Raw genomic sequence first — 13,629 nt, 5'->3', positions numbered from 1 at the left:
TTAACTTAAGGTTAAACTTTTAAGGTTAAACTCAGGTTTAAACTTTAAGGTTTAAAACTTTAGGTTAAACTTTAAGGTTAAACTTTAGGTTTAAACTTTAAGGTTTAAAACCCTTTAAGGTTTAAACTTTAAGGTTAAACTTACAGGTTTAAACTAAGGTTAAACTTTAAGGTTAAACTTTAAGGTTTAAACTTTAAGGTTTAAACTTTAAGGTTTAAACTTTAAGGTTTAAACTTTAAGGTTAAACTTTAAGGTTTAAACTTTAAGGTTTAAACTTTAAGGTTTAAAACTTTAAGGTTTAAACTTTAAGGTTTAAACTTTAAGGTTTAAACTTTAAGGTTTAAACTTTAAGGTTTAAACTTTAAGGTTTAAACTTTAAGGTTTAAACTTTAAGGTTTAACTTTAAGGTTTAAACTTTAAGTTTAAACTTTAAGGTTTAAACTTTAAGGTTTAAACTTTAAGGTTTAAACTTTAAGGTTTAAACTTTAAGGTTAAACTTTAAGGTTTAAACTTTAAGGTTAAACTTTAAGGTTTAAACTTTAAGGTTTAAACTTTAAGGTTTAAACTTTAAGGTTTAAACTTTAAGGTTTAAACTTTAAGGTTTAAACTTTAAGGTTTAAACTTTAAGGTTTAAACTTTAAGGTTTAAACTTTAAGGTTTAAACTTTAAGGTTTAAACTTTAAGGTTTTAAACTTTAAGGTTTATAACTTTAAGGTTTAAACTTTAAGGTTTAAACTTTTAAGGTTTAAACTTTAAGGTTTAAACTTTAAGGTTTAAACTTTAAGGTTTAATTAAGGTTTAAACTTTAAGGTTTAAACTTTAAGGTTTAAACTTTAAGGTTTAAACTTTAAGGTTTAAACTTTAAGGTTTAAACTTTAAGGTTTAAACTTTAAGGTTTAAACTTTAAGGTTTAAACTTTAAGGTTTAAACTTTAAGGTTTAAACCTTTAAGGTTTAAACTTTAAGGTTTAAACTTTAAGGTTTAAACTTTAAGGTTTAAACTTTAAGGTTTAAACTTTAAGGTTTAAACTTTAAGGTTTAAACTTAAGGTTTAAACTTTAAGGTTTAAACTTTAAGGTTTAAACTTTAAGGTTTAAACTTTAAGGTTTAAACTTTAAGGTTTAAACTTTAAGGTTTAAACTTTAAGGTTTAAACTTTAAGGTTTAAACTTTAAGGTTTAAACTTTAAGGTTTAAACTTAAGGTTTAAACTTTAAGGTTTAAACTTTAAGGTTTAAACTTTAAGGTTTAAACTTTAAGGTTTAAACTTTAAGGTTTAAACTTTAAGGTTTAAACTTTAAGGTTTAAACTTTAAGGTTTAAACTTTAAGGTTTAAACTTTAAGGTTTACACTTTAAGGTTTAAACTTTAAGGTTTAAACTTTAAGGTTTAAACTTTAAGGTTTAAACTTTAAGGTTTAAACTTTAAGGTTTAAACTTTAAGGTTTAAACTTTAAGGTTTAAACTTTAAGGTTTAACTTTAAGGTTTAAACTTTAAGGTTTAAACTTTAAGGTTTTAAACTTTAAGGTTTAAACTTTAAGGTTTAAACTTTAAGGTTTAAACTTTAAGGTTTAAACTTTAAGGTTTAAACTTTAAGGTTTAAACTTTAAGGTTTAAACTTTAAGGTTTAAACTTTAAGGTTTAAACTTTAAGGTTTAAACTTTAAGGTTTAAACTTTAAGGTTTAAACTTTAAGGTTTAAACTTTAAGGTTTAAACTTTAAGGTTTAAACTTTAAGGTTTAAACTTTAAGGTTTAAACTTTAAGGTTTAAACTTTAAGGTTTAAACTTTAAGGTTTAAACTTTAAGGTTTAAACTTTAAGGTTTAAACTTTAAGGTTTAAACTTTAAGGTTTAAACTTTAAGGTTTAAACTTTAAGGTTTAAACTTTAAGGTTTAAACTTTAAGGTTTAAACTTTAAGGTTTAAACTTTAAGGTTTAAACTTTAAGGTTTAAACTTTAAGGTTTAAACTTTAAGGTTTAAACTTTAAGGTTAAACTTTAAGGTTTAAACTTTAAGGTTTAAACTTTAAGGTTTAAACTTTAAGGTTTAAACTTTAAGGTTTAAACTTTAAGGTTTAAACTTTAAGGTTTAAACTTTAAGGTTTAAACTTTAAGGTTTAAACTTTAAGGTTTAAACTTTAAGGTTTAAACTTTAAGGTTTAAACTTTAAGGTTTAAACTTTAAGGTTTAAACTTTAAGGTTTAAACTTTAAGGTTTAAACTTTAAGGTTTAAACTTTAAGGTTTAAACTTTAAGGTTTAAACTTTAAGGTTTAAACTTTAAGGTTTAAACTTTAAGGTTTAAACTTTAAGGTTTAAACTTTAAGGTTTAAACTTTAAGGTTTAAACTTTAAGGTTTAAACTTTAAGGTTTAAACTTTAAGGTTTAAACTTTAAGGTTTAAACTTTAAGGTTTAAACTTTAAGGTTTAAACTTTAAGGTTTAAACTTTAAGGTTTAAACTTTAAGGTTTAAACTTTAAGGTTTAAACTTTAAGGTTTAAACTTTAAGGTTTAAACTTTAAGGTTTAAACTTTAAGGTTTAAACTTTAAGGTTTAAACTTTAAGGTTTAAACTTTAAGGTTTAAACTTTAAGGTTTAAACTTTAAGGTTTAAACTTTAAGGTTTAAACTTTAAGGTTTAAACTTTAAGGTTTAAACTTTAAGGTTTAAACTTTAAGGTTTAAACTTTAAGGTTTAAACTTTAAGGTTTAAACTTTAAGGTTTAAACTTTAAGGTTTAAACTTTAAGGTTTAAACTTTAAGGTTTAAACTTTAAGGTTTAAACTTTAAGGTTTAAACTTTAAGGTTTAAACTTTAAGGTTTAAACTTTAAGGTTTAAACTTTAAGGTTTAAACTTTAAGGTTTAAACTTTAAGGTTTAAACTTTAAGGTTTAAACTTTAAGGTTTAAACTTTAAGGTTTAAACTTTAAGGTTTAAACTTTAAGGTTTAAACTTTAAGGTTTAAACTTTAAGGTTTAAACTTTAAGGTTTAAACTTTAAGGTTTAAACTTTAAGGTTTAAACTTTAAGGTTTAAACTTTAAGGTTTAAACTTTAAGGTTTAAACTTTAAGGTTTAAACTTTAAGGTTTAAACTTTAAGGTTTAAACTTTAAGGTTTAAACTTTAAGGTTTAAACTTTAAGGTTTAAACTTTAAGGTTTAAACTTTAAGGTTTAAACTTTAAGGTTTAAACTTTAAGGTTTAAACTTTAAGGTTTAAACTTTAAGGTTTAAACTTTAAGGTTTAAACTTTAAGGTTTAAACTTTAAGGTTTAAACTTTAAGGTTTAAACTTTAAGGTTTAAACTTTAAGGTTTAAACTTTAAGGTTTAAACTTTAAGGTTTAAACTTTAAGGTTTAAACTTTAAGGTTTAAACTTTAAGGTTTAAACTTTAAGGTTTAAACTTTAAGGTTTAAACTTTAAGGTTTAAACTTTAAGGTTTAAACTTTAAGGTTTAAACTTTAAGGTTTAAACTTTAAGGTTTAAACTTTAAGGTTTAAACTTTAAGGTTTAAACTTTAAGGTTTAAACTTAAGGTTTAAACTTTAAGGTTTAAACTTTAAGGTTTAAACTTTAAGGTTTAAACTTTAAGGTTTAAACTTTAAGGTTTAAACTTTAAGGTTTAAACTTTAAGGTTAAACTTTAAGGTTTAAACTTTAAGGTTTAACTTTAAGGTTTAAACTTTAAGGTTTAAACTTTAAGGTTTAAACTTTAAGGTTTAAACTTTAAGGTTTAAACTTTAAGGTTTAAACTTTAAGGTTTAAACTTTAAGGTTTAAACTTTAAGGTTTTAAACTTTAAGGTTTAAACTTTAAGGTTTAAACTTTAAGGTTTAAACTTTAAGGTTTAAACTTTAAGGTTTAAACTTTAAGGTTTAAACTTTAAGGTTTAAACTTTAAGGTTTAAACTTTAAGGTTTAAACTTTAAGGTTTAAACTTTAAGGTTTAAACTTTAAGGTTTAAACTTTAAGGTTTAAACTTTAAGGTTTAAACTTAAGGTTTAAACTTTAAGGTTTAAACTTTAAGGTTTAAACTTTAAGGTTTAAACTTTAAGGTTTAAACTTTAAGGTTTAAACTTTAAGGTTTAAACTTTAAGGTTTAAACTTTAAGGTTTAAACTTTAAGGTTTAAACTTTAAGGTTTAAACTTTAAGGTTTAAACTTTAAGGTTTAAACTTTAAGGTTTAAACTTTAAGGTTTAAACTTTAAGGTTTAAACTTTAAGGTTTAAACTTTAAGGTTTAAACTTTAAGGTTTAAACTTTAAGGTTTAAACTTTAAGGTTTAAACTTTAAGGTTTAAACTTTAAGGTTTAAACTTTAAGGTTTAAACTTTAAGGTTTAAACTTTAAGGTTTAAACTTTAAGGTTTAAACTTTAAGGTTTAAACTTTAAGGTTTAAACTTTAAGGTTTAAACTTTAAGGTTTAAACTTTAAGGTTTAAACTTTAAGGTTTAAACTTTAAGGTTTAAACTTTAAGGTTTAAACTTTAAGGTTTAAACTTTAAGGTTTAAACTTTAAGGTTTAAACTTAAGGTTTAAACTTTAAGGTTTAAACTTTAAGGTTTAAACTTTAAGGTTTAAACTTTAAGGTTTAAACTTTAAGGTTTAAACTTTAAGGTTTAAACTTTAAGGTTTAAACTTTAAGGTTTAAACTTTAAGGTTTAAACTTTAAGGTTTAAACTTTAAGGTTTAAACTTTAAGGTTTAAACTTTAAGGTTTAAACTTTAAGGTTTAAACTTTAAGGTTTAAACTTTAAGGTTTAAACTTTAAGGTTTAAACTTTAAGGTTTAAACTTTAAGGTTTAAACTTTAAGGTTTAAACTTTAAGGTTTAAACTTTAAGGTTTAAACTTTAAGGTTTAAACTTTAAGGTTTAAACTTTAAGGTTTAAACTTTAAGGTTTAAACTTTAAGGTTTAAACTTTAAGGTTTAAACTTTAAGGTTTAAACTTTAAGGTTTAAACTTTCACATGCAGTACCTACCGTGGCCACCAGGGGCGCCGAAGAGCAATTTTTTTTTTTTTTTCTTATCGATAAAATAATTTCTACATACATTATCAAATACTGTATATATTGTGAGCACAAATCACTTCATAGTGAAATTGTGTGTTTTTGATATGACAGGAATTGTTACAAAAAATGAATAAAAATCAGCTCCACCAAGGTGCCTGTTATTGGCCTTTAGGCTTAGTTTTTTATGCCTTGGGCATGTGTTGTGCCGAGAAACGCTTACCTGCCGAGATATTCTTAAAGATTCGTTTTTGTAAAAATGTGATATTCAAGGTTTAAACTTTAAGGCTTAAACCTTGCGGTGCATGCAGTACCTACCGTGGCCACCAGGGGCGCCGAAGAGCAATTCTTTTTTTTTTTTTCTTTTTATCAATAAAATAATTTCTACATACATTATCAAATACTGTATATATTGTGAAAACAAATCACTTCATAGTGAAATTGTGTGTTATTGGCCTTTAGGCTTAGTTTTTTATGCCTTGGGCATGTGTTTTGCCGAGAAACGCTTACCTGCCGAGATATTCTTAAAGATTCGTTTTTGTAAAAATGTGATATTCAAGGTTGTACCGTGAGAATCTCGTCCCTTCCCATGCCGAGTTCAAACTTTAAGGTTTAAACTTGCGAAGCGTGCGGTACCTACCGCGTCCACCAGGGGCCCCGAAGAGCAATTCTTTTTGTTTTGGGATAATGTGCTGATTGGTTCATGTTTGATTTTCATAATTCTTCTAATGCAATGTGGGTTGCTGGATGTTTAACGACCAAATAAAGTTTTTAAAGAATCTTTGTGTATTTTTTATGCAGCTGACTGTGTACACATATAATAACTAAACCTTCATGTTAATCCTCCATGCCATTTTTGCTGTATTATAAGTTTTCACATTTAGTTTCACAGCTTAAATTAGTAAAAGCAGAAACATCTCAAGTTGATTTCAGCTTTAAGCTACTAATTTAGCCAGCAGTTTATTTTTTGCAGTATTCAGACTGAAGATGTTTTTTTTAATAAAACAGATGAGAATCTTTTCAATCAAAACTTGTTTAATTAAATCAGCTATTGAATTAGAATAATAACTTGTATAAAACTGCCATTTCTGTCTGGTTAATGGTGCAGCAGATCCTGCAGGGGGCGCTCTGGGGCCTCAGTGTCCAGGTCGGTTACAGTCACATCTCCCAGACTCCTGAATCTTCTGGTTCCTTCCTGAAATGATTTCCTGCAATAAAATGTTGGTTGGAAATGAGCAGAAAACTGAGAAAAACCTGAAAAAGTTCAAATGTGACCTAAAGTTTTACAGCTCAACTCATACAAAGGAAAACATGAAAATAAAGGTGTTTATTGTCAGCTGGGTCAGGGGGCGGAGCCTCAGGTGTGTCAGCTCTAGTCAGGTTTGGATCAGAACCGGTTCAGACTCCGTGCAGCAGCAGAGCAGAGTCTGTATATTTTTGTTATTTAATCAATTATCTTAAGAAAGCGAAATTGATAGGATATAAGGTTTCTTTTCTTTTTCTTTTTTGGGGGGGCTTGGGAGTAATATATATGTAGCATCCCGATCCACACTCCATTCCAGTTCATGGCGGTAATGCACATCAATAAGTTGCTTGCCAACCGCCAAAAAAGAAGAAGAAGAGGAGCAGCGTCTGGATCAGGTGAGTGTTTTGCTGATGTTTTATTTACAATGTGAAATTAATCCACAGCATAAACAACTAAGCAGGTGTAAGTGAACCAGGGTGTGATATTATTTAAAACAATGTGGTTGCAAGGAAGTAAATTTGGTAAGACTTTATTTGAAGGGGTGCACGTAAAAAGGACATAGGATTCTTTATAAATGTTGTCATGAAATGACACTTTTTATACAGGGTTTACACTTTTAATTGACTTTTATGTAATGTTTTAGCGTAAGTGTGCATAAAAATCTCATTATTTACCAAAAAAATTGACAAAGTTTACACTTTTACTGTGTGGGTTATTGAACAAAACTATAACGCTGCCCTTAGATCAAATATAACTCGGATTAAATTAATGAATGAAATATAAAATCAGTATTCCTGGATGTAGAAAATGTTTCTGTAAGGATGCAGTTGTGACCTCACACCACTAGGGTGCGCTAGCGGCCGCGCTGTTTCTCTTCTCTCTTGGAATAGAAGTAGCGAGCACGTTACCTTGTACAGTGCGCATGCTCACTGAGCATTGTTGTTGTAGTCAGCTGGTGGTTGTCATTCTGGCGAAAAGTGGAGAAAAATATCAAGTGAAACGGAGCAAAAGCCGAACGGATTGAAATATTTTACAGAAACGACAGTAGGTGTCGCTGTTTTCGCTTTATAACTAACAGTGCCGCTTAATTTTATTTAAAATTAGAGCAAGTCGGTCGTTTCTCCGCAGGTGGAGCGCTCGGATGGAGGCAGAGCCGGAGGACCAGGAGGAGGAAGAGGCGGCTGCCGCCATGCTGTGGTCCATCCAGGAGGCTCTGGAGAGGCAGACCCAGCAGATCGGAGCGTCGGCCTGCGGGGCCACAGCGGTGGTGGACGTCCTGAAGGCCCTCGGAGTGGATGTTGCGCCGGAAGAAGCTGACCGCTGCGTCCAAACCCGCCTGAGGGATATATTATGGGATGTTGGTGCGTGAAGAATAGTTTTTGACATGTTTGCCAGCGAAATAATGTGCAGCTGTTCATTTCTATTGAGACTAGAACGGATAGCAGTGACAGAAAATGTATTTTTTTTGTCATCATTTTCTGTATTTAAAAGCTGTTGATTGTGTTGGAGTACAGAGAGTAGAATGTAAATGTGCAAGTTGTAATTTGTAAATGATTTGAGGGGATCTGGATGAATAAACGTTATGTTCAGGTCTTAATTGAGTTACTCGTTACAATCCTAAACAAGTGGGTTTTTAGTGGAGATTTAAAGGAAGTCAGTGTTTCAGCTGTTTTACAGTTTTCTGGAAGTTTGTTCCAAATTTGTGGTGAATAGATGCTGAAAGCTGCTTCTCCTCGTTTGGTTCTGGTTCTGGGGATGCAGAGCAGACCAGAACCGGAAGACCTGAGAGGTCTGGAAGGTTGATACGACAACAGCGGATCTTTAATGTATTGAGCCGTTCAGTGATTTGTAAACTAACAACGGTATTTTAAAGTCTATTCTTTGAGCTACAGGGAGCCAGTGGAGGGACTATAAAACTGGTGTTATGTGCTCTGTCTTCCTGGTTTTAGGATCTTTTTTCTTTGGCTTTTGGCACAATCTGAGAGGTTTCACTTTGTTTTATATGTATTTTATGTTTCAATCTTTTCTATTTTATAATCGCATTGTATTTTATGATTGTGTATAGCACTTTGGTCCTGTCGGTGTATAAAGTGCTTCATAAATAAAGTTGGTATGGTATGGTATATTCTTAAATATTGAGGCCACACCTCCTCCTTTTTTATGTTTTCTATTCTCACTTAAGAAATTGTAGTTAGGAGGTACGATCGGTTCGTTATTGTCATTCAACCATGTTTCTGTCAGAAACATAACATTGATATTATGCTCAGTGATGAAATCATTAATTAATAGAGCTTTAGCACAGAGAGATCTGGTGTTTAAAAGAGTTTAAATGTTTAAGTTTAAGCGAGTTGGAGGCCAAAAGTTCTTCAGTCTGAGGTTTGAATTAGGTCCGCTGTATTTTATATTTCTGTTTTTTTGTAAAAGGTTTTTGTAGCGATCTGGACAGGTAATGTCCTGTTCTGCAGTGCCGGGGGGCCAGACGGGTGTAAAGATAATTTTCTGGACCCGGACTCAGACCTCAGAGACGCAGAGTGATGGATCCTCTGGGGAGTCAGAGGAAGTGAGCTCTGCTACGTGAGCGCTGAGGATTAGAACAAGCAGAAACTGTTATTAGTGGTTTATTGTGTTGCTGAGCAGAAACTTGGTGCAGCTTTGGCTATTTTATAAAAGTCTTTATAGATAAAACTGAATCTGATCAACTTGAAAATCTTTATTAATTTAATGAAATAGTAATGGAAAAAAAATCTTGAAATGTTTAAACATAAATAAGCTATAAACTGAAATGTGAACTGGTTGTTATTTTCCATTTATTTCCTGGTAGTGATGATCAGACAGGATTCTTCTCATTAGCAACACACCTCTGCTGTGAGAGGGGGCGGAGCCACAGGTGGGTCCGGTTCAAGTTCTGGAGAATCGGGTCCAGTTCGTTCCGACTCGGTTTGTGTGAACAGAAGGAGAAGCAAAGATCTGATCGGGTGAGTTTTAACTCCACATTCTTCTGGTTTCCAGTCCTGACTGGGTTTTCTCTCTTTGAGCTGCTGGACAGAACCAGAACTGGGCCTGGTTCTGGTTCTGGTTCTGGTTATGATGCAGAGCTGCAGCACCTGGTTTCAATCAGGAACTCTGATTTTCTCTGAGTTTTCATCTGTAACCCAGACAACAAGCTGAGTTTGCTCCCAGTTTCATAGTGGAGTCAAACTGGTACCAGTAGGTTCTGAGTGTTTGTGGCCCGGCTGAGATATCTGGGTTCCTGATTGGTGGATGGAAAATATTTCAATATGAAGTCAATAATTTATTGATCAGAGAGGATTTCTCTGGGCTTTTATCAGTAGAAAATCCAGATTGAATCAGACATTGTGGATCAAATGCGTTACTTTATGGACTTTCTTTAATATGGAAAACTTGACCTCTTTCTGACCATCGCTCCATTTCCGAGTCTTTCTGGTTTTAAATGTTTGCTCATTAGAAAATCAGAAAATTGTTGGTTGAATCACAGCAATAATTTCCACAGCTGTTTGCCAACTTGCTAGGAAAGCTGTTTTATGTATTTTATATTTGAGTCACTGAATACAATCACGGACATTTCAAATATCCATGTTTTTCCTTTACTCTGATTTTGTTTTAATGAGCAAAATCAAAGTCCCTGGTGAATTAATGAATGAAACGTATTCATACCCCTTTAAATTTCTCACTCTGTTTCATTGCAGCCATTTGCTAATCTCAGAAAAGTTCATATTATTTCTCATTAATGTATACTCAGCATCCCCTCTTGACAGAAAACATACAGAATTGTAGAAAGCTTTGTAAATTTATAAAAAAAAAAAAGAAAAACTGAAACATCACATGGTCATAAGTATTCAGACCTTTTGCTCAGTAGAAACCCCTTTTTAGCTTGTACAGCCATGAGTCTTCTTGGAAATGATGCAACTGGTTTTTCACAGCTGGATTTGGGGATCCTCTGCCACTCCTCCTTCAGAACCTCTCCAGTTCCATCGGGTCGGATGGTGAATGTTGGCGTCACGAATGGTCATAGAGTTGGATGCAGGCATGCATAACAAATCACATTTTATTTTAAATACATTTACATTTTTCAAGAGTACATTGCCAATATGTACTTGTACAGAATTGTACAAATTGTCAATGCATTCAAAATTTGCAGACAACATGCTTATGAAAATTAGTACAATGAAACAATAGGTTGAAGGTTATCCTGCAATAGTCAGCCCCGCCCACTCCTCACTACTCCCCAGGGCTGCCTACTGACCAGTTCTCCGTCTAACAGGTCCGGAAAATCTCTGAGTCCTGGGTATTACCCTAAGAGTACTCTATAAGAGATAATCTATTTAAACTGGTGGCGAAAGTGATTCGTCTAGCTCTAACTACCTCCAATCCAGAAGTTATGACCCTTTACAGTTAAGAAACAATCAGCTGAGTAGCCCTCGCAGCTGCATAATTCCAATAACCACTTCTGTTAACGGTAGCCCACTTTCTAAATCATAACTTGCACTTGGAACCGGCTAGATTATGTTTAGTGACTTAGATGTAAGTCCCAGGGTCATTATTTAATCTCACCAAAGGAAATTATGAAGCCTCCTATTTACTGGAATCATGTACATTAGTTTTACCTTAATTAAAAGAACTGGACAAAGATTAAATGACTCTATTAATTCCAATGTCCACCAACCTCATTAGAATTTTATAGTATAAATTTATTAAGCAAGCTTAAGCAGGGGTATGCGACATACAAATCAATAATCAATCGTATATAATTCAAAAACAGTGTAATAAAATTTACATGTACAATCATACTACCCTGTCTCCTTTCCCTAACTTTTAAGTCGCACGTTCTGAAATGGAATTTCGATGAGCAGATTCAACTCATACCCAGAAGATGGTGGATCTTTTGGCAACAGGAATTTCTAGCGTCCTTGGTTGAGGTCTTTGCCTTGTGTGGAAAAATCCTCCTTAGAAAGGAAACAAAGCAGAACGGGTCCGAATCCTTTTGCAAGACCCAGTTCTTCATCCCTTAGGGGTCTTTGTCCTTCCTCCAAGTCTTGTTGCAGAGTTTGAAAGTGCTGGGTTGAGACGAGACCAACGGTCAAATAAAGAACCAGAGATGGGGCGATGGGACCCAGTCCTTTCTTAGCGGTGTGAAGTCCGAGCTTCCCCGTGGTTCTGAAGTCCGGTCCGTAGCTCAATCTGCTCCTCTGTGAGTTGTCTCTCCTTCTGCGCCGCCGGACTGGGAACAGCTGGTTCCTCTTTTCAGCCCCTTTTTATGCCTCTCCTCACCATATGTGTGTATGGGGAGGTTTGGTCTACGTGACTTGCTTCACATCTGCTGTCTCTCATGAAAAAGTCCCTACATTTCCCAACCTGTTTTTGCTGACCATAGTGGAAGTTCCCGTACTTCCTCTTTTTCCGTTGCCTCAGCCAAACTCACCGCACCACCCATCCTGCCGCTTTGGCCATCTGTTCAGAACTGCTTGCGACATTTCCTGTTTCAGGGCTGTACTGCATTCCTCTCTTTTCCTATAACTCACTATTATTTATTATAACTCATTAAACACATTCATCCTATTTGAATTGATTTCAAATGATTACAACTTCATATTCATTGACAATAAATCACATCTTTTGTCTTATTGTTAATCATTAACATAATCATTACATAGTTAAATCATTACAGATCATTAATCAGAGATTCTTTGCAGAAAGTTATTGAGTGATTACTTATACTCATATTATTCCGACTTATTCAACTTAATTAACTTTTAATCAAACTACAGGATTACTTTATTTCTTCCAAGCCATTATACATCTTTTTCTGCGTGTGCCTGGAAAGATCTCATACCCTTATGCCAGTTTTCTTGACAAGGTACACTTTAGAGGAAATGTGAAAAATATTTAACCAAGGACAGAGTATTGTTTTAATTTAATATCACAGTATTCCAGTATTATTGCAAACATACTGACATTTCTCCTTCCTAAGAACAGTGAGGATCAACGGCAGAACATTCCCATTCACTGCACTTTACAGAAACCTACAAAAAAAGAACACTTGTATTTTAAAGAGTACAGACAAATGGCAAAGAAAAAAGTCTGACTTACAATTTTAAGACGTAGCGGACTCGCTATGCATGTGACATCATCGGAACCGATGATGATTGGGACCGGATGCCTGGGGTGGGGAAACATTTCTAGGTTACTTCTTTACCTGTTTATGTTAGAAGTAGAAAAAATAGTCAGCAATATCATAGAATCAGTTGATGTTGAGGCATCAACTATGAAGCTGTTTTCAGTGAGGTCTTAAGGGAGACAATCTACCATAAAATCTTTCCATCCATGATCTGAACACATTGATCCCTGCAGGGTGGTGAGGGGGGCCGGTGGGGCCCAGCTCCAGCTGTCATCAGACGAGAGGCGGGGTTCACCCTGGACAGGTCACCAGTCCATCGCAGGCACTGAAAGCTAACAATGAATAAAATGTATGAAAGAGAAATGATAAATTAACAAGGAGAATAAATTATGTCCAATTATTTTAAAATCAAATCATGTTTACTAATTGCAGTGATTTATAATTGCTGACATCAGAGACTCAGAACCTGGTTTTAGAGGAAGAATTGAGCTGAATCAGAAAAACTGAAGTATATTTTGAGGTTGTCAATAACATTCCTCTGTGGGATCCAAAAGTCAAGATTCTGAGAGTAGCGTTGTTGTCTTGTAATAGGAAGGGCGTAGGTTCGATTTCATCTTCCTCTTGCCACGTGTCAACGTGCTTTGGCACCACTGTTTGTATATGTTGGGCCTCCCAGCTGTGGTGTTTATCTGTATATGGCAGCCTGAGTCTGTTGAATGTGTAGGTCACTCATAGCACAAAGGCTTCAGCCTGGATGTATTATTGAGTTTTAAATATATAACATGTTTTCAGACTCTACACTGGTTTCCAAAATATAAACTCTCCAGCTTTTATTTAGCAGCTGAACCAAAATCTGCAAAATAAAAATCCAACTGTTTTGTCAGTTGATCCGAATTTCCGAACGCGGCTCCCCGCATCTCAGACCACGGCTCCGACCTTTATTTCAAATAAAAAAAACCCTACTGTATTGTTTTTACCTCTAAAATATATATTTCTCAAATATCAATTGTTACAGCTAATCGTGGATCCATTTAAGTAAATTTAAAGCAAGTACACTCTGCGGTCGGAGTCCCGTTCGGGGCATTTCCGACCGCACTTCCGAACGGGACTCCGACCGCAGAGTGTACTTGCTTTAAATTTACTTAAATGGATCCACGATTAGCTGTAACAATTGATATTTGAGAAATATATATTTTAGAGGTAAAAACAATACAGTAGTTGTTTTGTTTTTTTTTAAATAAATGTTAATAAAATATTGT

Source organism: Xiphophorus hellerii, chromosome 20 (assembly GCF_003331165.1).
Source record: "Xiphophorus hellerii strain 12219 chromosome 20, Xiphophorus_hellerii-4.1, whole genome shotgun sequence".
NCBI classification, from domain to species: Eukaryota; Metazoa; Chordata; class Actinopteri; order Cyprinodontiformes; family Poeciliidae; genus Xiphophorus; species Xiphophorus hellerii.
The sequence above is the reverse complement of the archived record's forward strand: the minus strand, read 5'-3'. Positions refer to the sequence as shown.